Source organism: Topomyia yanbarensis, chromosome 2 (assembly GCF_030247195.1).
Source record: "Topomyia yanbarensis strain Yona2022 chromosome 2, ASM3024719v1, whole genome shotgun sequence".
Classification (NCBI taxonomy): domain Eukaryota; kingdom Metazoa; phylum Arthropoda; class Insecta; order Diptera; family Culicidae; genus Topomyia; species Topomyia yanbarensis.
The window spans coordinates 406,554,317-406,577,326 of NC_080671.1; the positions used below are offsets into that span (position 1 = coordinate 406,554,317).

A 23,010-nucleotide genomic window follows, 5' to 3' on the forward strand; every position below is an offset into this window, starting at 1 on the left:
ACAATTTTGGTAAAAACAATTGTTTTTCCATTAAGGAGAAAAGCTGATGAGAACTAATAAATCAGCTTAAAATGAGCTTCTTTTCTTGCGGGACATCACGCTCGACTAGGGGTTTACTCAGAAACACAAATTGTGTCTCCGTTTTTTGGAGCTAGCGTCAATCCGGCACTAGCTTAGTCTGTTAACTAAGTGTCGGATTCTAATGAGAGGTAGTCGAAACGCAAATTCCATAGCTAATTTAGTAATAAATTTTGATATTTTCAAACGCAAAGATGGTTTTAAAAATAATTCCTAATGGAGAACAAATGGTTGATTTTGTAGATTTTTTTTGATTTTCTCGAATTTTTGATGTTCTTAATTTTCTTGAGTTATGAAATTTTCTTGATTTTCTCGGTTTGTTTGATTTTCATGCTTCATGGATTTTCTTGATTTTCTTATTTTTTTAGATTTGTTGGTTTTCTTGATTTATTTGATTTCTTAATTTTCTTAATCTTGATTTTCTCGATGTTATGATTTCTTGATTTTTTTATTTCTTGATTGCATGATTTATTGCTTGATTTCTTGATTTATTGATTTATCGATTTCTTGATATCTTGTTATCTTTTTTTTTTGATTTCTTAATTTCTTGATTGCTTAATTTCCTGATTTTAAGATTTCTTGATTTCTCGATTTCCTGCTCTCTTGATTTCTTGATTCATTGATTTTTTAGTTACTTGCTTCATGGATTTTCTTGATTTTCCTATTTTTATTTATTGATTTTTTATTTTATTTTTTGATTTCTTAATTCTTTTTTGAATTTCTTTTCTTAATTTTCTTGATTTTTTTCGATTTTCTTGATTTTTTTTGATTTTTTCGATTTTCTTGATTTGTTGATTTCTCGATTTTTTATTTCTCAATTGCATGATTTCTTCATATTTTGATTTCTTTTTCAATTTATTTCTTAATTTCTTGATTTCTTAATTTCCTGATTTTTGGATTTTATGATTCCTTAATTTATCGATTTTCCGATTTTTTGATTTTTTGTTCCTTGATTTGATTTTTTGACCTCTCGACTTCTTGATTTCTTGATTTATTGGTGGCTTGATTTCTTAATTTCTTGATCTCTTTTGTTTTTTTTTGATTTCCTTGATTTTCTTGATTGATTTAGATTTTTTGATTTTCACATTTTCGCGATTTGCTTGATGTTATTGACTTTTCTCGATTATCTTGATTTTCTTGATTTTGTAGATTTCCTGACCACTTCTTTATTTCTTGCTTTATTGGTGCTTTGAGTTCTTGATTTCTTAATTTTTTGATTTTCTTTAATTATTTAGATTTTTTGATTTTAGCGATTTTTTGGATGTTATATTCCTTAATTCCTTAATTTTTTGATTTCTTAATTTCCTGATTTTTGGATTTCCTGATTCCTTAATTTATCGATTTTGCGATTTTTTGTTCCTTGATTTGATTTTTTGACCTCTCGAATTCTTGATTTCTTGATTTAATGGTTGTTTGATTTAATAAATTTTTGATTTCTTAATTCTTTTGATTTCTTGATTTTCTTGATCGATTTAGATTTTTTGATTTTCACGATTTTCTTGATGTTATTGACTTTTCTGATTTTCTCGATTATCTTGATTTTGTAGATTTCTTGACCTCTTAATTTCTTGATTTATTGGTGCTTTGATTTCTTGATTTCTTAATTTTTTGATTTCTTGATTTTCTTGAATTATTTAGATTTTTTTTTATTTTTGCTATTTTTTCGATTTTTAGGATGTTATTGACTTTTCTGATTTTCTTGATTTTGTAGATTTTTCTTGAATTTATTGATCTTCTTGATTTTCTATAGTTATTAAATTTTCTTGTTTTTTTGATTATCTTGCGTTTTGGTTTTTCTTGATTTTCTTGATTATCTTGATTTCTTGATTCATTGATTTCTTGATTTTTTTTTTAATTTTGGTTACTAGATCCCTCGATTTCATGATTTTTTAATTTTGATTGCTGGATCTCTCGATTCTTAATTCTTAATTGTTAATTACTAATTCTTAATCCTTGATTCATAATTCTTGATTCTTAATTTTAAATTCTTATTTTTTAATCCTTATTTCTTAACTCTTAATTCTTAACTCTGAATTCTTAACTCTTAATTCTTAACTCCTAATTCTTAATTCTTAATTCCTTAATTCCCTAATTTCTTAACTTCTTAATTCCCTAATTCCTTAATCTATATATTCCTTAATTCCTTAATCTATATATTCCTTAATTCCTTAATTACTTAATTCCTTAAACCCTTATATCCTTAAATCCTTAATTCCTTTATTCCTTTATTAGGAATTCAATTTTCCTTTATTCTTTTATTGCTTTATTCCTTTATTACTTTATTCCTTTATTCCTTTATTCCTTTATTCCTTTATTCCTTTATTCCTTTATTCCTTTATTCCTTTATTCCTTTATTCCTTTATTCCTTTATTCCTTTATTCCTTTATTCCTTTATTCCTTTATTCCTTTATTCCTTTATTCCTTTATTCCTTTATTCCTTTATTCCTTTATTCCTTTATTCCTTTATTCCTTTATTCCTTTATTCCTTTATTCCTTTATTCCTTTATTTCTTTATTCCTTTATTCCTTTATTCCTTTATTCCTTTATTCCTTTATTCCTTTATTCCTTTATTCCTTTATTCCTTTTTTCCTTTATTCCTTTATTTTTTTATTCCTTTATTCCTTTATTCATTTATTTCTTTATGTCTTTATTCCTTTATTTCTTTATTTCTTTATTCCTTTATTCCTTTATTCTTTAATTCCTAAATTCCTGAATTCCTTAACTCCTAAATTCCTTAACTCCTTAATTTCTTACTTCCTTAATTCCTCAGTTTCCTTATTCCTTAATTGCTTAATTCCTCAATCCCTAATTCTTTAATTCTTAATTCCTTAATGCTTTAATTCATTCATTCTTGGATTCCCTTATTCTTTTATTCCCTAATTTCTTAATTCGTTATGTACTTAATGATAATTTCTAAATTCTTAGATCTTGATTTTTGATTTCTGTTTCTAACTTTTGAATTGTTAAAATGCTCAATTTTCTCTCATCTTATTCATTGCTTTTTTCATTCACGGATTTATTACTTCCTATATTTTCTTCTTTATTAACACTTTTATGTTATTTCTTTTTATTACATCATTTATTAACATTTTTAAATTTGCTCGGCTTTCTTTATGTCAACTCAAATTGTAGTGTTCTTGAATTTCATTGCTCAGTTTTAGTTTAGAAATTTTGTAACAATTCTTGGTTTCATTATTTTCTTGATTTACCTGTAGTTTCAGAGTTGTTGAGATTTTTTTATTTTTTTTTGTTTTTTTGTCTTTTTTATGTATTCCTACATTATGTTTTTAATTTACAGTTTTCCTAATTTTCAAGTTATGGTTTTATTCACATTAGCATTGAGGTTGTCATTTTTTTTTCGAAATAACGGTTCTTATTTTCTTTTAGTTTTAGCGAAATTATTTTTTTCAGTTTTATTGATGTGTTTATTGTTTTTTGATACTCTATTGTTGCAGTTTCTTCATATTTCCATATTTTTATGTTAGGATTTTGTGATTTTCTCTTCTAATTTTATTTATTTTATTATTTTTTATTATTTTTCATTTCCTTAATGAAATAAGTCATATATTTTCTCATTCTCAAAACATTTATGCTTGGTTTATTTTTGTTACGCTTCTTATTCCTTTCGTAATTTTGATATTTTTTTAAATGATTTCAAATTTTCTTTTTTATTATCTATGCTAATTCATTTTTGAGTTTGAGTGTGTTTGTTCTTGTTCATTTATTATTTTAAGTTTCTTAAATATGTTTCTTTATTTTCGTTTCATTAGTTTTGTTTGATGGTTTTCCAAACTAAAGGAGCGATCAGCATTTTTTATTGGTTATGATTTTGTTTCATCAATCGCTTAACTTATTTTGTTTCTTAAATTCAATCTCTTAGTTTTATTTTTTTAACTTCTTTTAGTTCTGCTTTCTTTCGTTTTTGTAATTATGGTTTACATTTTAATTCTTTATTTTATTTTATTTTTCTGTTTTTTGATTCGCTTATTTTATGTTTTTTTGATATGCCTCGTTTCAAATTTACTGGATCGTGTATTTTTTCGTTTTTAGAATTTTTAGAACAAGATGTTCAATTTTTTATTCTTTTAGTATATTTCATGATGTTGTTTCTGCTTTCACAAAAAATCTGTAGTATTTTTGTGTTTTCCGTTGTTCTTGTTCCTTCATATTATTATTTCCTGTTTTTTTTTGGATTCCTCACAGTACTCTCATTGTTTCGATTTTCTTCGTTCTTCGTTTCTTGCTTTTCTCTTTGTCTTATCAGGTTATTATTGGATGCACTGGTAATTTTTGCTATACAGTAAAGACCCGATTTTTAAGCTCTCCGTTTTAGCTGCACCCCGATTTTTACAGCATTTGGATCCGATTTTGTCAGTCTTATGTGAAACTCTGTTTGATGAATTCGTAGCAGACGAATCAAGCCCACTTGGAATAAATCCTGTGTTGAGTATATTTTTCTTATAGTAGGGATGTAAAGTAGAGCAAACCGAAACATCTTTTTTTAAATTTGAGCTGGAAGGCCTTCTTAAGTAAAATTTATTCTAGATAATCAGAATGGGTTATGAGGTTATGTCTAGGGATAGAAGAAGCAAATTGATCAAATCCATTATGCGCATAAAGGGCCAAGTACCAATTAGTAAGTCATGGATTTACGTTTTGACTTCGTCTTATCAGTATCTGACAGCGGACTTGGCTACACAGATTGACGTTGAATCCATGTTTCTATTTCCCTATGACCTTGTCTAATTGTTTTTTTAATTTTCGCTATCTTGCTTTTCTTTTTGTTTTCTCAGTTCATTGTTTGATTCACAATTTTTTTTTGCTATACAGTGAAGACCCGATTTTTTCAGCTTCCCATTTGTCTGACTCCATATGGCAATCCGTTTGTTAGGCTCTAGCAGACGAATCAAGTCAAATTTGAATAAATCCTTTCTTGTGCATTTTTTGTCCTATTGATGCTAAATATGCAAAAATGAAAATAATATTTTTTTAAATTTTACACTTGACCCCCTTAACGGAACTTTATACAAAATAATCAAAAAAATTAATCTAAAGATTAATGAAGAAATCAATCAGAGCCCAAATTCCTACGACATTAGTAGTCATGGATTAACGTTTGGATTTCGTCTCATCAGTATCTGGAGGCCGACTTGGTCAAAAAGAAAAATGTTCAATCCGAAAAGCAACAGCATGGGGTTGCTAGGCGAACCATGTTTCGATTTCGTTATAACTTCTCATCAGCAATCAGAGCTGCTGCACCCAAGTGACGTTTGTGGCCTTTGTTTGTGTATGTAACCAGATGGGCTGCCAGATACTGATGAGACTAACCCAAAAGAGAAATTAATGATTTTCTAATATTTCATAATTTTCTCGATATTGTTTTTTGTTGTTTTTAAATTCTTGTTTCACCTGTCTTTTTTCAATTCTCTTGTTTTAGTTGATTTTTCTTTTGTATATTTGCTTTCTTTTTTGTTCTTTTTTCGATTTTTTTTTGATTTTCATATTCTTTTTTACTCTTCGTTTTTTTGAATTCGTTGATTTTTAGTTGGTTCAATTTTCCTTATGTCTTCAGTTTCTTGGTCTTCTGCTTATCGTTCGTTTCTTTCATTTTCTCCATAACCTTGATTTTTTGGTTTTTCGTTTTTTCTAAATTTTAGGTTTGTTTATCAATATATAATATAATTATTGATTTAATTCATTTTATTTGTTTCATCAATTGTCTTAATTTTCTTAAACTTTCGGTTGTCGTTGTAATTTTAGGTTGATTGATATTTTATGTTTTGTATTTTGCGTCTTATTGTTTCTGTTTTCTATGTTTTTTCTAATGTTGCTTCTATTCCATTCTTAGTTTCGATTTCTTAGTATTCTTAATTCGCATTTTTCAGAATTTTTTTCTCGATCTTGTTTAATTTTCTCAGTTTTTGAAATGCCATCAAATTTACGAATTTTGCTATATAATAGAGTATTCAGTATTTTGAGTTTTGTTGTGAATCCGGTACATCACGGAGCCACTTTTTTCCATAAGAATCTCCGACTTGAAAGTTTTTGGACTCTTACAACGGCACCTAATGGCAAAAATCAGAAACTGTGTTTTTCCATATATGTTTTGGTTCTTTCCTTGATGTAGGGTTCATTTGAATAGCCTTGAAGTAATATTTATTTCTTGGTTTGCATATTTCGAAGAGTTTTTTATTTATTTTTTATTGATCCATCGGTTTTTTTACATTTCAACTTGTTTTGATTTTCATGATATATCTATCTAATTTTTATATTTTTATTATCTCGATATTTCTGATTTTCATTTATTTTTTATTGTGTTGATTTGGGTATTTTTTAACCCTTAAAGGCGCAAACCAATTTTTTTCAAAGTTTCTGAAAATTATCTCACAGCTTTAATACGTTACTATGATAATTTTGAGATGGTTTTCGCAATGTTGTTTTAAAACAACATTGCGCATTTAAGGGTTAAGGTTGCATTTTTTCTTGATATATCTCAAGTTGCCTTACTTTTTAAATAACTGATGATTTTTTTTTATTTTGGCTACTTCTTGATTTTCTAGACACACTTTATTTCCTCATGTTCTATGAACTAGTAGTTAATTGAAGTTCGTGTTTATTTGTATTATTTATATTTGTAGAGCTTTTACAGCGAAGACTCTCGATGTTCTCGGTTTCTTCCATTTTTTTAGTTTTTTTTTAATATAATTTTGGTTTCTTCTGCCTCCTTAATCGATTTATTCCTTTTTTATTTTTTTAATTTCCTTATCTCTTTTTCAATTTTCTGAATCAATTTAACCATGAAACTTCTAGTCAATCATAGTACCATTACTAGAACTGACATCAACTCCCATTTCGTGTTTACAATACGACGTCTTTCCAGCTGGCAATTGAGCGCCGGCAAAAGCTGTTCCCTGCAAAACAACAGGAAAACTTCGAATAAAACATCCTTCGAAACGTGGAAACTTATGCGCCGGCTGGAAGTTTCGCTATAGCAAAGAATCGTCGACCGAACCGGTTCCGAACTTATCAGCTCATAAATAAACACAAGTTCGATTCTTGTTTTTAACTGGAAGCAGCACACGGTGTTAGCGAGGATCGCGAGTTTGAAAAGCATCGACATCGAGCATTGCATTCGCCAGTTGCCTCCCCCCCAGCCCCAACCGGATGAGTTCCCGGGGGCGGTGAAAGGAAAGGTCCACGCTTTCTCAGCTCCAAGTTTTTCACTGATTGCAGATGAGCCGCCAGACGGTGGAAAGTCTCTTTCTTTTTTTTCGTCTCTCGACAGACTACGGGAAAGTTAACCGAACCGACGAAATGTAAAGATAGAGACGTCATTTTAAATTTATGATTATCCTTTATAGTTTGAATCCTATTGAACTTACCCGTAGCGAAGACATACTGAACATTGGTATAATCGAAGTTGCTGGAACGAATTGATTTTCAAATTCTTTGATTCAGTTCAACTGCGAATTGATTACCGCACATCAGTTGTGCTGCACAGCCTTAATCCCTCGAATTCCTTTGGATTAGAAACATTAACCAGTTATCAATCACTCCGGGGGGCAGCTGTCGGTTTACGAGATGAACCATCATGTTCGATTCTTTGAACTCGATTGAAACTTTCGCTTACAAGCAAACAGACAACCAGATCGATTGCCCAGTAGAAGGCCAGTTGAGTCGGGTAAACGCGTGCCATGGAATGTTGGATGCTCGCAATCGATCGGTTGAAGAGCGGGTGTGCGTGTGTGTGTTTAGAGTCATTGAGGCAGGAGATGAAATTCAATTTTCCTCCTCAAACCTGGATCAGTTTTAAATTGACTGATGTTCCATGGATGCGTTTGGGCTTTGTTGCGTCATTCGCTTCGGTGAGATTCGATTTTGCGGGATACCAAGATGTGATTTTTTTTTTCTATTGAAGCAGAAACGCTGTGAAAGTGGTTTGGAATTCATCGAATTGTTAGGGTTCGTCACTTTCTCGACAGGGTTGTTTCCCGTCATAAATATACAACATTTTAGTCGGAATGTAAGCAATGCAATGCCAGAGTTTTTGACGAATTCAAATAACGAAACGCCATCTCTTCTATTCTAGCTTAAAATGAGAAATTCATGCCGTTTCAGATTTTTTTTTATTTCCTATTCGCGATGACCCAAATTCGCACGCATTTTTTTTTGTCATTTGTTGATGCGTATTCCTCGTGAATTTCCCGCGTTTCTAATTTACGCATGACGGAGCTGAAGTTGATTTTATGGTACAATCTATACAAATTGGCGCAAATAACATTTCCGCTGATGGCAAGCTTTAATGAACGTTTTTTGTTGCTTCATCTAACATATTTTTTTTTTTGCTCAACTCCGAATGCTAATCCATTTTTCAGCTTGGGTGACACTGCTGCCGCTCCCAAAATATCAGTCCGCTTACTCGGTCACACTCCAAAGGCTTCCAATGGTAGTCGTTCTGGTTCCTGGGAGTGTGGAAACGGCACGGAACATCTGATTGATGGAATCGGTTGCTGCTGCTCGTGTGACTGACATGATTTCGCTTTTCCGGAGGAAATTTTCCAGCCCATGAATTTTTCAGCAGTATCTACTTATGTCTATGAGTTTCCTCGTGCCGCCATTTGTGCTGTTGATGAGGGAGGGCGCGGGTTCGGAGGCGGCACGGGGCGGTGCACAAAATATGACGATGATGGGGTTTGTATTAGCTTTTGTTTATATATGAGCTGTCATTTGCGACAATTTGGGGACGAGTTCTTTTGTGATTGTGAGTGCTTCAAACGGAGTAGCTTTTTTGGTCTATAACTTTTCAGGATCGATTGGATGGGAGGCGTCGGGCGTCTGTTTTTTGCCAAATTATTGTATGTATATTTTGCTGTTCTGACTTCCGGAATGATGGAGAGTTTGATTGCCGTTATCATGTTTCGAATTTTCAGGTTATGCCAAACAACCGTGAAATCATTTTCTTCGTAAAAGGAATTGATATATGATATGACATAGCCGTGGAAAAAAAGCAATTGAATCCTTTCTGCTCGAATGAGTGTTCTCAGGATCTTGCGTTCTCCTATGAAAATAGGTATACATCGATTATATAATGCACACACCCTTGATAGTACATGTACTTACAAGAAAATTTCCCTAGTTTTTGAGAAGTTATATGTTTCAAGGGAATTTCAGCACTAGTTATATGCAACTCGGCAGTTTTGTGTACTTCTACAAGCATTAGGAACGTCTTACGAATTTCAGGAAAGTCAGGCAGGTTTCAGGAGGTTTCTAAATCTCGGAGAAACGGGCCCGTAGTCAGTATTTTGATTCGGGATGGTATTACATTTTTTGCATTAATTTTGATGACTGATGAATATTCTTAGTGAAAACTATTCCAAAACTGAGGCAATAGAAATTTAAATCCTTAAAAATAGGTTTTCTGTTACAAGAAAAGCTACAATACGTCTGAGAATTATTGATTTTTATTGTTTATTTAAGTCAATTTACTCTACTTATAACAATGAATATTTAAAAGTTCCAATTATTTTTGCAAAATATTCTAGACTAGACATTTACAAGGTGAAAAAAACGGAATGAGTAGGATAAAATACAGTAAACGTTCAAATGAAAAGAATATCGAAGTTTGTTCTTAAACTTTTGATCTGGCAGGCGATTTGTAGATGCGGAGAAACGATTCAACTAATATTTTCTTGATCTGGCGTCTTACCACTATCGTCAGTGAGGGATTCCATGAGAAACCGGCCGACCGCAAAATATGACCATCGTCGATTCGAACGAAACTTTGCAAGTGTGTTCACTGTATGAATCTCCATGATATTCTCTGGCAATTGGAATATTATGATACAAGAGCAATTTTTCAAAAGAGCGTAAACGTTTCTACGTGTATGAATTTCAATTTTTTTTTGTTCGATTACTGTATTTTATACAGCAAAACTCTCTGAGAACAAGTTACAGAGAATGAATACTTCTGTCTGTCAAAAATATACACTGAAAAAAATGTTGTGTTATTTTTCAAAAAAACAAAAATTTATGATAAAAATTTAAATGGCGAAAAAACCCATTTTTTTAATTTTTTTATATTTTGTTACCAAAAACCTAAAGAGAAAAGAAACATTTTGAATGTGATTGCATGATGGAGAAAAAATCGCTAAAAAAGTTTTTCTAACAATAACTTCGTACATGTTTTTAAATTTCATACTAATTGACATACAAAATTGTAATTTTATTACAGAATATAATTCTAAGCACCATTTAAAATCAAAATGCATTTAACAAAAATCTTCCAAAATGCTATAGTTTTCGAGATATTTGAAATTTTGCTCCTTCAAAACAATTAATTCGTGTAATTATGCTTTTTTTAAAAGTTATTCGCATTACCCCATCATAAAATGTGAAAAATTTAATTTTAATCGTTTTAATGACGTAAAAGCAACTTTTTTAGTGTATTTGGATCATGGAGAAGCTTTCAATAAAAAAGTTTTCCTAACAACAGCTTTTGACATATTTTTATAATTCTTACTATTTGCAGTCAAAAATACAATTTTCTTTTTGAATGTGATTCTAAACGCCATTCTAAATCGAAATGCTCTTTTCTAAAATGTAGCAGTTCTCGAGATATTTTAACTTTTGTTTTAACTACACAATTATTTTGTTTTATTACGACCTTTTCATAAGTTAGTCGCATATCTCCATCAAAAATAATAGGTTTTAAAAGGCCCGTAAACTTTCCTGCAACTTTCTTTTTGACATGAAGGCGATATTGTAAACCATTTAAAAGTTACATGAAAGCAACCAAAATATATTTCAACCATAGGGTCTGATGATTAAACTATATAGTTGAATCATATTTTGGTTGTTTTCATGTGACTTTCAAATGTTTCACAATATCGCCTAGATATCAAAGAGAAAGTTGCAGGAAAGTTTACGGACCTTTTGAAAAACCTATTATTGTTGATGGAGAAACGCGACTAATTTATGAAAAGGTCGCAATAAACGCTTCTCTTTAGGTTTTTGGTAACAAAATATAAAAAATTTAAAAAAGGGGTTTTTTCGAAATTTAAATTTTTATCATAAATTTTTGTTTTTTTGAAAAATGACACAACATTTTTTTCAGTGTATATTTTTTTTAGGCAGAAGTATTCATTCCCTGTAACTCGTTCTTAGATAGTTTTGCTGTATAAAATATAGTAATCGAACAAAAAAAATTGAAATTCATACATGTAGAAACGTTTGCGCTCTTTTGAAAAGTTGCTCTTGAGTCAAAATAATCTTATTACCTGTGGAAAATATTTAGTCTTCCATGACGGTGAAACGTGCAAAGTTTCATCGGAATCTAAGATGGTCGGTTACGATTTTAATGATTTTCGGACGGATCTTCGTGGAATTCTTCCAGTCAAATCCGTCCCAAAAATACTCATATTGAGTGGGTTTTTAGCGAATTTCACTAAATCGGCAGTCGCCATCTTGGTTTTCAAAATAGCGTCAGATATCGACATTTGGCGTCGACTCGTCAAGCCCGTTTCAAAACACTTATTGATTGGATTTTAAAGAATTCCGCTAAAACGGAAGTTGGTTTTCGAAATGGCCTCAATCATCAACATTTGGCGTCTACTAGTCAGACCCGTTTCAAAAACACCCACATTGGATTTAAGGAATTGCACTAAAACGGAATTCGCCATATTGGTTTTCAAAATGGCGTCAGACATCGACGTTCGACGTCTACTCGTCAAGCCGGTAGCAAAAAATACTCATTGAGTTGTAAATAATTTCTCTTAGCCGGAAGTCGCCATTCAGGCTTTCATATGGCGTCAGACATCGATATTTGGCGTCTACTTGTCAACCTTGTTCCAAAAATACTAATATTGATTCGGTTTTAAAGAATTCCGCTTAAACGGAAGTCACACCCTTGGTTTTCAAAATGGTCTCAAACATAGATATTTGGCTTTTACTCGTCATGCCCGCTCCTACAATACCCATATTGATTGTGTTTCAGAGAATTACATTGAACCGGAAGTCGCCATCTTGGTTTTCAAAATGATTTTAGACATCGATGTTTGGCGTCTGCTTGTCAAGCCCATACCCATATTGTTGAAATAAATAAATAAATATTGTTGCGGGCCAAAGGCCATCTATTTAGTCTTCACTACTTTTCCAAAAATTATTAAAAAGTATTATGTGCATTGAAAAGTACTTGGACTATTTGTGCAAAAAACTGGGTAAAGAAACTTTCTAGGTTTCCCGGCATATTTGATAACAAAAATATTTATTTCGGAATTCATAAATTTTAGGACAATGGCCTGAAATTATTCACTAATCGAAAGCAAATCTCTTAACACTGATTACTGAAGTCTTCTAATTTACGTAAAAATTTTTAACTGTATCATTGATGACACTACCAAAATAACCAGAAAATATAAATATGGATGAACACAATAATTTCAGTATCATTTACTTCCGACACATGTAAAAGAACACATCGCAATTGCTTCTTCTTTGCCGAAGAGATTTTCTTTTAGATTTCTCTGTTTTTTAATAATTGCAATTTATCCGATTCCTGTAGAAACTTTTGTGTGTTAGGTTTATAAAATGATGTAAAAATATTGAATTCTTTTTTCCCTTTCTTTTATCCATTATTTATAATCATCTCGCTCATTTTATAGCAAAACAAACGAAAAAGAACGAGGGACTGTCACACACTGAAGACGTGATATTGAAACGATAATCCCAACTTATCGACACATAGATGCAACCAGTCGCAACTTTTTAGTCTCTTTCTGTAATTGCCCGTTGATGACTATTCGCTGACTAAATGCTGCTGCTGATTGCGACATTAAGTGCATTGTCATTATGATGATATGCTTTAGCAGCAAATGGCCACCGATTGAAAAACCCGTTTTAATCCACCTAAGGGTGCAATTGTGCCTTTCTCATCTGTCCAAACTACGATGCTATGGCTGGTTATGTTTAATATAATGGTGGAAATGTCTATCAAATATTCAATGCGATTTACACATACGTACAATGAATCGATAGCTACGAACTTGAGTCGCTATATGTCGACACTGAAACACTTGAAACCAGCGGCGAATCCAGAAGGAGGGTTCGAGGATTTGGACTCCGCCAAAAAATTTCAACTTGCTAAGAAATTTTAAATTAGTTTCTCAACTCAAAATCATTTTAAACCAAATTTTGCACTGGTTTTTCAGACCAACTAGGAAAATTTATTTTAAAAAATTAGAAAATTTTATTCGCGTGGAGGGGTGCTTGATGAGGGAAGGGCGGTTTAGGGAAGGGTGGTGAGTGATGTGGGGGCCCTCACCATATCCCCCTAACTACGACCCTGTTAAAATACAGAAAACCTATATAAGTCAAAAAAAAAAATGACCGTGATTAATTTGACGATGTTCAGAGTGATTGCATAACCTTTCTTTAGGAGAAAGGCAAAAATGTGAATTTGCTTGTGTCCGCACTCTTCAATCCGTAACTCCGGAACCGGATGTCGGAATTTAATGAAATTCAATAGCAGCCTGTGGGAACGTTGTACCCCTTTCATTTGAGACTAAGTTTGAAAAAATCGGTTCAGCCATAACCGATATGTTTATTTTTGGTCATACACACGTACACACATACACACATACGCACACACGCACAGACATTTGCCGAATTCGACGAACTGAGTCGAATGGTATATGACAGACGGCCCTCCGGGGCGGGATTAAGCTGACGATGTTCAGAGTGATTGCATAACCTTTCTATAGGAGAAAGGCAAAAAGGACAAATTCGCGACCGTTAGTCATATTGCATAAATTAAATGATTTTCTGTATTAAAAAAAGTTTTAAGTACGAAACGCATAAAAATGAAATTAAGCGAGAATAAAAATGATTTTGCATTTAAATCTTGCGAAAGCAAAAACTGACTATATATTTCTCATTAAATTTAAATATTTTTTGTCTGACCTAATATAGAAATTCAAATTGGCTTAGCAATTGAGCAAACCAGGTGACAAGTTTTAAAGCACACTACAAGTGCCATTTAAGTTTTAAGAGAGACTTCAAGAGTGTCATAAAACTTCAATTGTTACTTGGGGACTAACTTCAATTCTTACAGGAAAACTAACTGCTCAGTCTTCTCTATAAAACCTCTACTTTTTATTTTATAATTCGTTTATTTGACACGGTTCAATGCTTTAACTAAACGGAGCCGTGCATCTTTTACATATTTCCATGACTTAAGTGAAAATAAAAATGTTTTTAATGGCTGTTCGGCAGATCTCGTGCGAGAGACTAGCCATTGCGTGTGAAAACCAATGTACGAAATGTGGGAAAATATGTTTTCTCCTCACCAACTATGTCTTGAGGGTCGTTCATTTCTAGCTCTTACCCGTCCGTGTCATCATCGCGGTTGCTGCCTTCATATTCGCGAACATCTGATTTCTTCCTTGATTCTTGCCTAGAGTGACAACAAATGACTCCCACCGGACCACCCCTCAATGGGGTCCTCGTCCCAGCATGAGTGTCTGCTAAAAATTTAAACCAAATCGGACAGGTTTAACTACCGGACCAACAACGTGTTCGAAGTTTGGATAGGATTTTTCGACAATTTACATAAAGAAAGTCCAATAAATTGCATTTTGATCACTAGGTGGCACTGTGTGTATCAGTTTATCACTGTAAGAAAAAATAAGAAACATAATTTTACTGTCTACAGCTTTGCTTCAGACTTCAAATCAATCCATCAGTTTCGCAGGGGGGGAGGGCTAACAGCACATGATAATGGATAGGTAGTCAATTCCCATAAAATTCTTTTTTTTGCGAAATAATGGTTGACTTTCGCTGAATAGTATGTTTGGAAGAATTTTAGTACATAATATGAGTCATCTTTTAACTAGAAAATTTTAGTTCTACATGTCACCACATAGAGGGCGCCAATTCTGACTTTTAAAAAGGAAAGAGATGCAAATTAGGTGTCCTCTACAAAGTTGTAGAACAAGCCGTTTTCAGTCATTCTTGGAACATGTCCGTCTCTTTAAAAGCCATTGTTGGCGCCCTCTATGCGGTGAATTATGGAATTAATGTTTTGTAATCAGAAAATGACGCAGGCAAAACTGAATCAGACATCACTTAATTAAAAGTTTTCCTATAGAAGTTGATTCGCAGTCATCGACAAAATCGTAGGGCATATAATTGTGTGATAAACTGATGCATACAGTGCCACCTAGCGGTAAAAATGAAATGTAAATTGTCGAAAAGTTCCCATTCAAACTTCGACCACGTTGATCCGGTAGCTAGATTTATCCGATTTGGTTAAAACTTTGTAGCAGGCCTGGTGGAGCTAGGAATCGACACAGGGGTGGGCCGGTTTAAGTTTTCGAAAATTCGTTTTTTAATTGTCCTTACGGGTGGGTTACGAGTGTGAACTTTATCAATGATGGTGCTGGCTGTTCATGTTGAGGTGCTTGATGCAGCTTTTGCCGTTGTCACAAGTATGCAATAGTTTGTGGTTCATGTAATGGTATTAGAGACTGGATGTGCTAAGAATTATCTGTTTAAGGATACTGTAGCATTATGTTTTGTACTGTTAGCTGAGGTAGGATGCAGGCACGTAGCCAGAGGGGCTGAACCTCCATGACATTTTTCAAAAGTTAATTGAAAAAGGGGGTTTCGGCGACTTTTAACAAAATTTGTATCTAATTTGATTTTGACAGATTATTGAGAAAAAGTTGAAGAAGGCTATTTCCAACCACCAAAGACAATGGCCACGAAACTCAGCGTGCTTTATGCTTTTGCTCGAGCCAGTGCGAAGCGAACGACAAAAACGTCTGTATGGCGCTTTGCGTCAAAGTAGAAGTAAATAATAACAAAATAGTTACTTTTATATTGTGTGCCTTGAAGAACAAATGAAACTGTTACTATAATTCTTGCTGTAGTAATCTGTCGAGATGACTGAATAGCATAAGCAAGAAGCGGTGCTCCAGCCAAATATGGTGATTATAAAATGGTTGATGACTCGCTTAGGTCCGAGCATTCGTAATGTGGAACATTTCCTGAAGGTGTAAATGGAGATTAGACTATCGGAAGCCGCTTTTATCTTGTTGGACCATGTCAGGCATTCAGAGTTCATAGCGCTCAACAAATTAACCCAGATAAAAGCATTCATTGCGAACAATTTAAAACACATGGTTGTGAATGACAATACTATAATTAAGATGCTCCTGTATATAGACGATGACAAAATCAATATTCCGTTACAAGATCGGACACCACTTACTTACAGTTTCATGTCACATTTGGGAGAAATGTAATCCATTCCAAAGGGCACGTGTAGGAACTACTTCCTGATACGTACAAATGGTTTTTACGTGGTGAGAATGTCGGTGGTCCGATCCATTTCCTCCTATCTGACCCTACAGTACAAAACATAATGCGATAGTACCGTTATACAGAGAATTCTTTGCACATATCAATGTCAAATTAATACGTGCCAGTTCTGTAAAAAACGGCACATTACGGTCTACCCTGCTTAGAAACTGCTGAATATAAACAATTCCAAAAATTGTTGCAGCTGCTCAGGTAATATTGACAACGGCAAAAGCTGCGGCAAGTACCTCAATATCTACAACCAATACCATCATTGAGGAAGTTCACTCATAAGGGCAAAAGGCAAAGAAGAAATCGGATATTCACGAACATGAAGGCAGCAACTTCGATGATGACACGAAAATGTACAATAGTGAGATAGAAATAAACAACTCCCCATCCCCCCTCCCAAGACGTAGTTGGTGAGGAAAAAATATTTGCTCGTCTCGTAAACAGGTTTCCAAAAGCAATGGCTAAATACTTGCGTGATATCTGCCGGACAACTCGTACCGAATTTTTTCGCTTCGTAACTAAAAATCACCTTACTCTTATAAGTTCTGATTTTGATGTGCACAATTCAAACACAAACCGAAGCAAACTACGACGAAAAATTCGAGTTGTTATGCAAAATTAAATTCCTTGCTATCAAGCACAATTAGTGCAGCGTGAGAAAAGAAATAAATTTCCAACGAACTGACTCCTCGCAAACGTGTCAGGGCTGCCAGCCAGAACGGCGGGATGGACATTTTTGTCTGTTCACTCAACCCTGATTTGAACCAGTCACGACCCCGTAAGTTGCAGTTTCAGTTCAATAAAACACACGAACGCTGGTTACAAGTTGCAGATCGCGTGGAACCCCGCTACCGCTCGTTCGCTCCCATTCGATTCATCAAGCACCACCGATAATTGCGACATAAATTTCCATCCCAATCGCACTTCCTACGGACGGACGGACGAACGGAGTTTTCCTTTCACTAGCAGCAGAGCTGCACTGAACCGGACAGGCGGGGTCGGTGGGGTCTCTTGCGCATTTCATCTCTCATCGACGCGTACTCAGTTTGTTTTCTTCCTGGAACCAGGACCGTGTTTAGGTCGCTCGGGGTTATGAGATTTGTAGACCTAACGGGCAGTTTGGTTATACTGAAGTCTGTGTTGCCAATGGAAATGTTATGTTCAAGAATCTGAGAAACGTCGTTTTTTCTTGGCAAAAATCTACAAAATTTAAGGATTAGATTTAATCTGGAATTTTTTAAAAAATCTGTTCCAATCCGAGAATAAATGGCTGGCGTTAATAAGGGGCTCCCCCACATTTTTTTTGAAATCGACATTTTTGCATTTTTTGATAATTCTAAGTAATCACGTATACTGCCACATAAGAATTTTGAAAATAACTCTTAGCTATTTTTCTATTAGCAGTCAAAGTTGACCTTGGAGGTAACCCCAGTACTAGCTGGCGTCCGAAAGGGGCTAACTCCATATTGAGTCTTATGGAAATTCAAGTTTTCTCATTTGTTTTTCGAGGTTCAAGGAAAAGTAGTCTATCGATTCTCAATCAGTAAATGTTGTGTTGTAGCTCACATATCTATGAACGTGATATAATCCTGGTTTTAGTTGGATTGCATTGTACGTTGACGTTTCGACCCAAACAATCGTTCCTGAAGGTGAGTGCCGCTCACATACTTGCTATGTGTGGCTATTTACTATCTAAAATATATTTCCTGCACGAATGTATATTGTTGAGCGTATTTTTTTTTCTTATTGGATTTAGTTCGCCTAAGCAGAAAAACCTAGTTAAAAAAACGGAATGACTGTTTAGACTAACTAAATCCAATAAGAAAATATTTAAAAAACAGTCGAGCTCTTACCAAGAAGTTGAGCATAACAAAACAAAATTTTCTATAACCATATCATCACTATACATCTACATAATTTTACCATTCCAGAAATAATCATATCGTTGACGTTATGAAGAATTTATGTGAACTGGATGTCATCATTTTGGTTTACAAAATGGTTTTCGACATCGATGTCCGCCATCTAGTTTCCATTTTTAAAAAACGGTCATTGTTGAGGCCATAGAAAATTTATATAAACCGGATGTCGCCATTCTGGATTGTGAAATGGTTACAGGCATCGATTTCCGTCATCAACTCATCAGCCCCATTCCGAAACTACCCATATTTTTGAGGTTATACAGCATTTATCTTAACCGAAGATCGCCAATTTGCTTTCAAAATGGCTTCCGACATCGATATCCGTCATCTACTCGTCAACCCCATTCCGAAAATATTCATATTTTTGAGCCTCTATAGAATTTGGTTTTCGAAATGACTCCCGACATCGATTTCCATTATGTACTTGTCAACCTCGTCAATCCGAAACTGTCCATATTGCTAAGGTTATAGAGAGGATCTGTTCAAACCGGAAGTCGTCATCTAGGTTTGTCAAAATGGATTCCAACTTCGATCTCCGTGATGTACTCGTCAACTCCATTCCGAAAATACCCATATTGCTGAGGTTATAGAGAATTAATCTAAATCGTAAGTCGCCATCTTGGATTCCACAATGGCTTCAGACATCCATTTCAGTCATGTACTTATCCACCCCATTTCTAAAACACTCAACTTTTGTTAGTAATAGTTAGCCAATAATTTATTCCATTGTGTACAACTTCATGCGGTACTGCACGTACTTAAACCTTTTTTTCTTCCTCAATTCGTGGGAAAAGAGTTCGTTACGTCTAATTTAGTTCGTAAAAAGTGTCACGTAAGTCGAATATTACGGAAAAAGAGTTCGTAAATGGAGGTTTCAGTGCATTATTGAAACTGTAACTATACAGGGTGTTTGGTTCATGGTTAAGAACCTCTCGGGGGTGATTCACTGTCATATTTGGTGAAAAAAATTGTTCTACACATACCATCAAATCTCAACCGTTACCGAGTTATTGAACTTTTTGTGTAAAAAACTTATTTGTCTTAAAATACCTCTAACTTTAAAAGTATACTTTGTATTTTAAATCTTTCAGTTCCATTCGAAAGGTGAGAAAATTGGTGTTCTCGTATCTTTTTGTTAATTAGTTTTAATTACCTTTTAGCTGCAAAATAGTTAAAAGTTAGTGTTTTTGAGGAAGTTTTTGCTAACTTTCTCGAAATAATGAAGTATGATTATAGCAATATCCATTATCCAAAAGTTAGGTTTTAGGGCGATTCATAATTTGTTCTTGGACGTAATTTTCCTATCTCTTCTCATTTCTTTGTAATTTCATTATTATACTTCTCCTATAACTGACTTGCAAGTGCTTAAAAGACTCTAATTTAAAAAAATATGCTTTATATCGTTATTTACAAGGTTTCATAGGAAAACTGAGAAAATGTCCTATCAGTGTATGTACAAATATCTTTTAGTTAAGGGTACTAAATGATTTTTTACTAACGAAATAACTCCAAATTTGCGTTTTTTGGAGAATTTTGTAATTATTCTAATTATTAACCAACAAAATTAAGCGTAACTATTGTTCATTTGATGCCCCTTAATGTTCTCTATAACTTTTTATTTGACACTTTGTCTATATCTCTTTTCATTTTGCTGCTATTCAATAGCTAACATAGCATGACCTCGCCACAAATGTAGTGGGTTCGAAATCCTTATTTTTTCATATGAAACAATGTGATAAAAAAGATTTTGCATCGAAACCAAAAGAGATAAATGAATGGAGTCAAAGAAAGAACTTTAGAACTTGCTGAGATGCATGATAATAATGATTATGTTTATTATTTACTATCTTCAGAAAATTAACGAAAATACTAATAAAAGCACTAACTTTAAACTAATTTACTTCTAAAAGAATACTAAATTCACTTAACTGAAAGGTATTAATACATTTTTCTCTGTAAAATTTTCCTGGCTTTCGAATAAAAAGAAAAAAAGTACAATAAGTGCCATACTTTTTCAATTAGAGCTGGTATTAGTGAAAATGAGATAAAAATATCCAAGTTAAATAACCCAAACTCATGAAAAAAGAAGAGGTAAGTATATCATGTCAAAGAACGAATTATGCAGCTCTTCAAGACTAACAGTCTGGATTATTAAAATGATGAGGTTAACTATTAAGATTTACACGAAATGAACGAAAAATCGATTAAAATTTTCAATAAATTACTTTGAAAAGGTTACTTAAACTCATTAGCTGAAACATGTGAGGGCATCACTCAATGAAAAATTTTCTCACCTTTCCAATGGACCTAAAATATTTGAAATGCAAAGTATACTTTTTGAGTTACAGGTATTTTAAGACAAATGAGCTTTTAACACAAAAAGTTCAATAACTTGGTAATGGTTGAGATTTGATGGTATGCGTAGAATGATTTTTTTTTCTCCAAATATGACAGTTAATCACCTCTCGAGAGGTTCTTAACCATGAACCAAACACCCTGTATATTATTTCTTTAACTCCTTCGGAAAAAATGATAATACTAACCTTCTTTGTATCATGAGCTGGTCTTTCGTATTATATGTCAATAACTAATAACTGCTACCTTTTTTCCGTGAGGAATTTTTGCACGCGTTCGAAGTTATTTGTCGCGTTTTTCAAGACAGCATTTTGTTACGGCGCATCTTGTTACAGAGGATGTGTCATTTGAATTATTTGTCATAAACTACCATAATCACGATAATATTACAGTAACAACATATAGACGAATTTCGCGCTAAATCGAATTCCGCGTTGGCAGTACCCTCTCTTCCGGTCTTCCAGTTTTTCAGTCTTCCAACCTTACAGTCTTTCAGTCTTTTAATCTTTCAGTCTTCCAGTCTTTCAGTCTTTCAGTTTTTCAGTCTTCCAGTCTTTCAGTCTTTTAGTTTTCCAGTCTTCCAGTTTCCCAGTCGTCCAGTTTTCCAACCTTCTAGTCTTCCAGTCTTTCAGTTTTCCTGTGTTCCAGTTTTCTAGTGTTCCAGTCTTCTAATCTTCCAGTCTTCCAGTTTTCCAGTCTTCCAGTCTTTCAGTCTTTCAGTTTTTCAGTCTTTCAGTCTTTCAGTCTTTCAGTCTTTCAGTCTTTCAGTCTTTCAGTCTTTCAGTCTTTCAGTCTTTCAGTCTTTCAGTCTTTCAGTCTTCCAGTCTTTCAGTCTTTCAGTCTTTCAGTCTTTCAGTCTTCCAGTCTTCCAGTCTTCCAGTCTTCCAGTCTTCTAGTCTTCCAGTTTTCCAGTCTTTCAGTCTTCCAGTCTTCCAGCCTTCCAGCCTTCCAGCCTTCCAGCCTTCCAGTCTTCCAGTCTTCCAGTCTTCCAGTCTTCCAGTCTTCCAGTCTTGCAGTCTTCCAGTCTTCCAGTCTTCCAGCCTTCCAGCCTTCCAGTCTTCCAGTTTTCCAACCTTCCAGTCTTCTAGTCTTCCAGTCTTTCCGTCTTCCAGTCTTCCCGTATTCCAGTATTCCAGTCTTCCAATCTTCTAGTCTTCCAGTTTTCCAACCTTCCAACCTTCCAGTCTTCCAGTCTTCCTGTCTTCCAGTCTTCCAGTCTTCCTGTCTTCTAGTCTTCCAGTTTTCCAGTCTTCTAGTTTTCCAGTCTTCCAGTTTTCCAGTCTTTCAGTCTTGTAGCCTTTCAGTCTTCCAGTCTTCCTATCTTTCAGTTTTCCAACCTTCCAGTCTTTCAGTCTTTCAGTCTTCCAGTCTTTCAGTCTTTCAGTCTTCCAGTCTTCCAGTCTTCCAGTCTTCCAGTCTTCCAGTCTTCCAGTCTTCCAATCTTCCTGTCTTCCGGTCTTCCAGTTTTCCAGGCTTCTAGTTTTCCAGTTTTTCAGTATTTTAGTCTTTCAGCCTTTCAGTCTTCCAATCTTCCAGTCTTCCAGTCTTCTAGTTTTCCAGTCTTTCAGTCTTGCAGTCTTCCAGTCTTCCAGTCTTCCAGTCTTCCAGTCTTCCAGCCTTCCAGCCTTCCAGTCTTCCAGTTTTCCAACCTTCCAGTCTTCCTGTCTTCCAGTCTTCCAATCTTCCTGTCTTCCGGTCTTCCAGTTTTCCAGTCTTCTAGTTTTCCAGTTTTTCAGTATTTTAGTCTTTCAGCCTTTCAGTTTTCCAATCTTCCAATCTTCCAGTCTTTCAGTCTTCCAGTCTTCCAGTCTTCCAGTCTTCTAGTCTTCCAGTCTTCCAGTCTTCTAGTTTTCCAGTCTTCCAGTCTTTCAGTCTTGCAGTCTTGCAGTCTTCCAGTCTTCCAGTCTTCCAGTCTTCCAGTCTTCCAGCCTTCCAGCCTTCCAGTCTTCCAGTTTTCCAACCTTCCAGTCTTCCTGTCTTCCAGTCTTCCAATCTTCCTGTCTTCCGGTCTTCCAGTTTTCCAGTCTTCTAGTTTTCCAGTTTTTCAGTATTTTAGTCTTTCAGCCTTTCAGTTTTCCAATCTTCCAGTCTTTCAGTCTTCCAGTCTTCTAGTCTTCCAGTCTTCCAGTCTTCTAGTCTTCCAGTCTTCCAGTCTTTCAGTCTTGCAGTCTTCCAGTCTTCCAGTCTTCCAGTCTTCCAGTCTTTCGGTCGTCCAGTCGTCCAGTCTTCCAATCGTCCAGTCACCAGTCTTCCAGTCGTCCAGTCTTCCAGTCGACCAGTCTTCTAG

At 34.1% G+C, this 23,010-nt stretch overlaps 1 protein-coding gene across 5 annotated transcripts in view; it reads left to right on the forward strand.

The window, feature by feature from the left end:
- Positions 1-23,010, forward strand: part of LOC131685028 (furin-like protease 1) — a 755,254-nt gene that overhangs the window by 38,733 nt on the left and 693,511 nt on the right. The gene's annotated exons all lie outside the window — the stretch shown is intronic.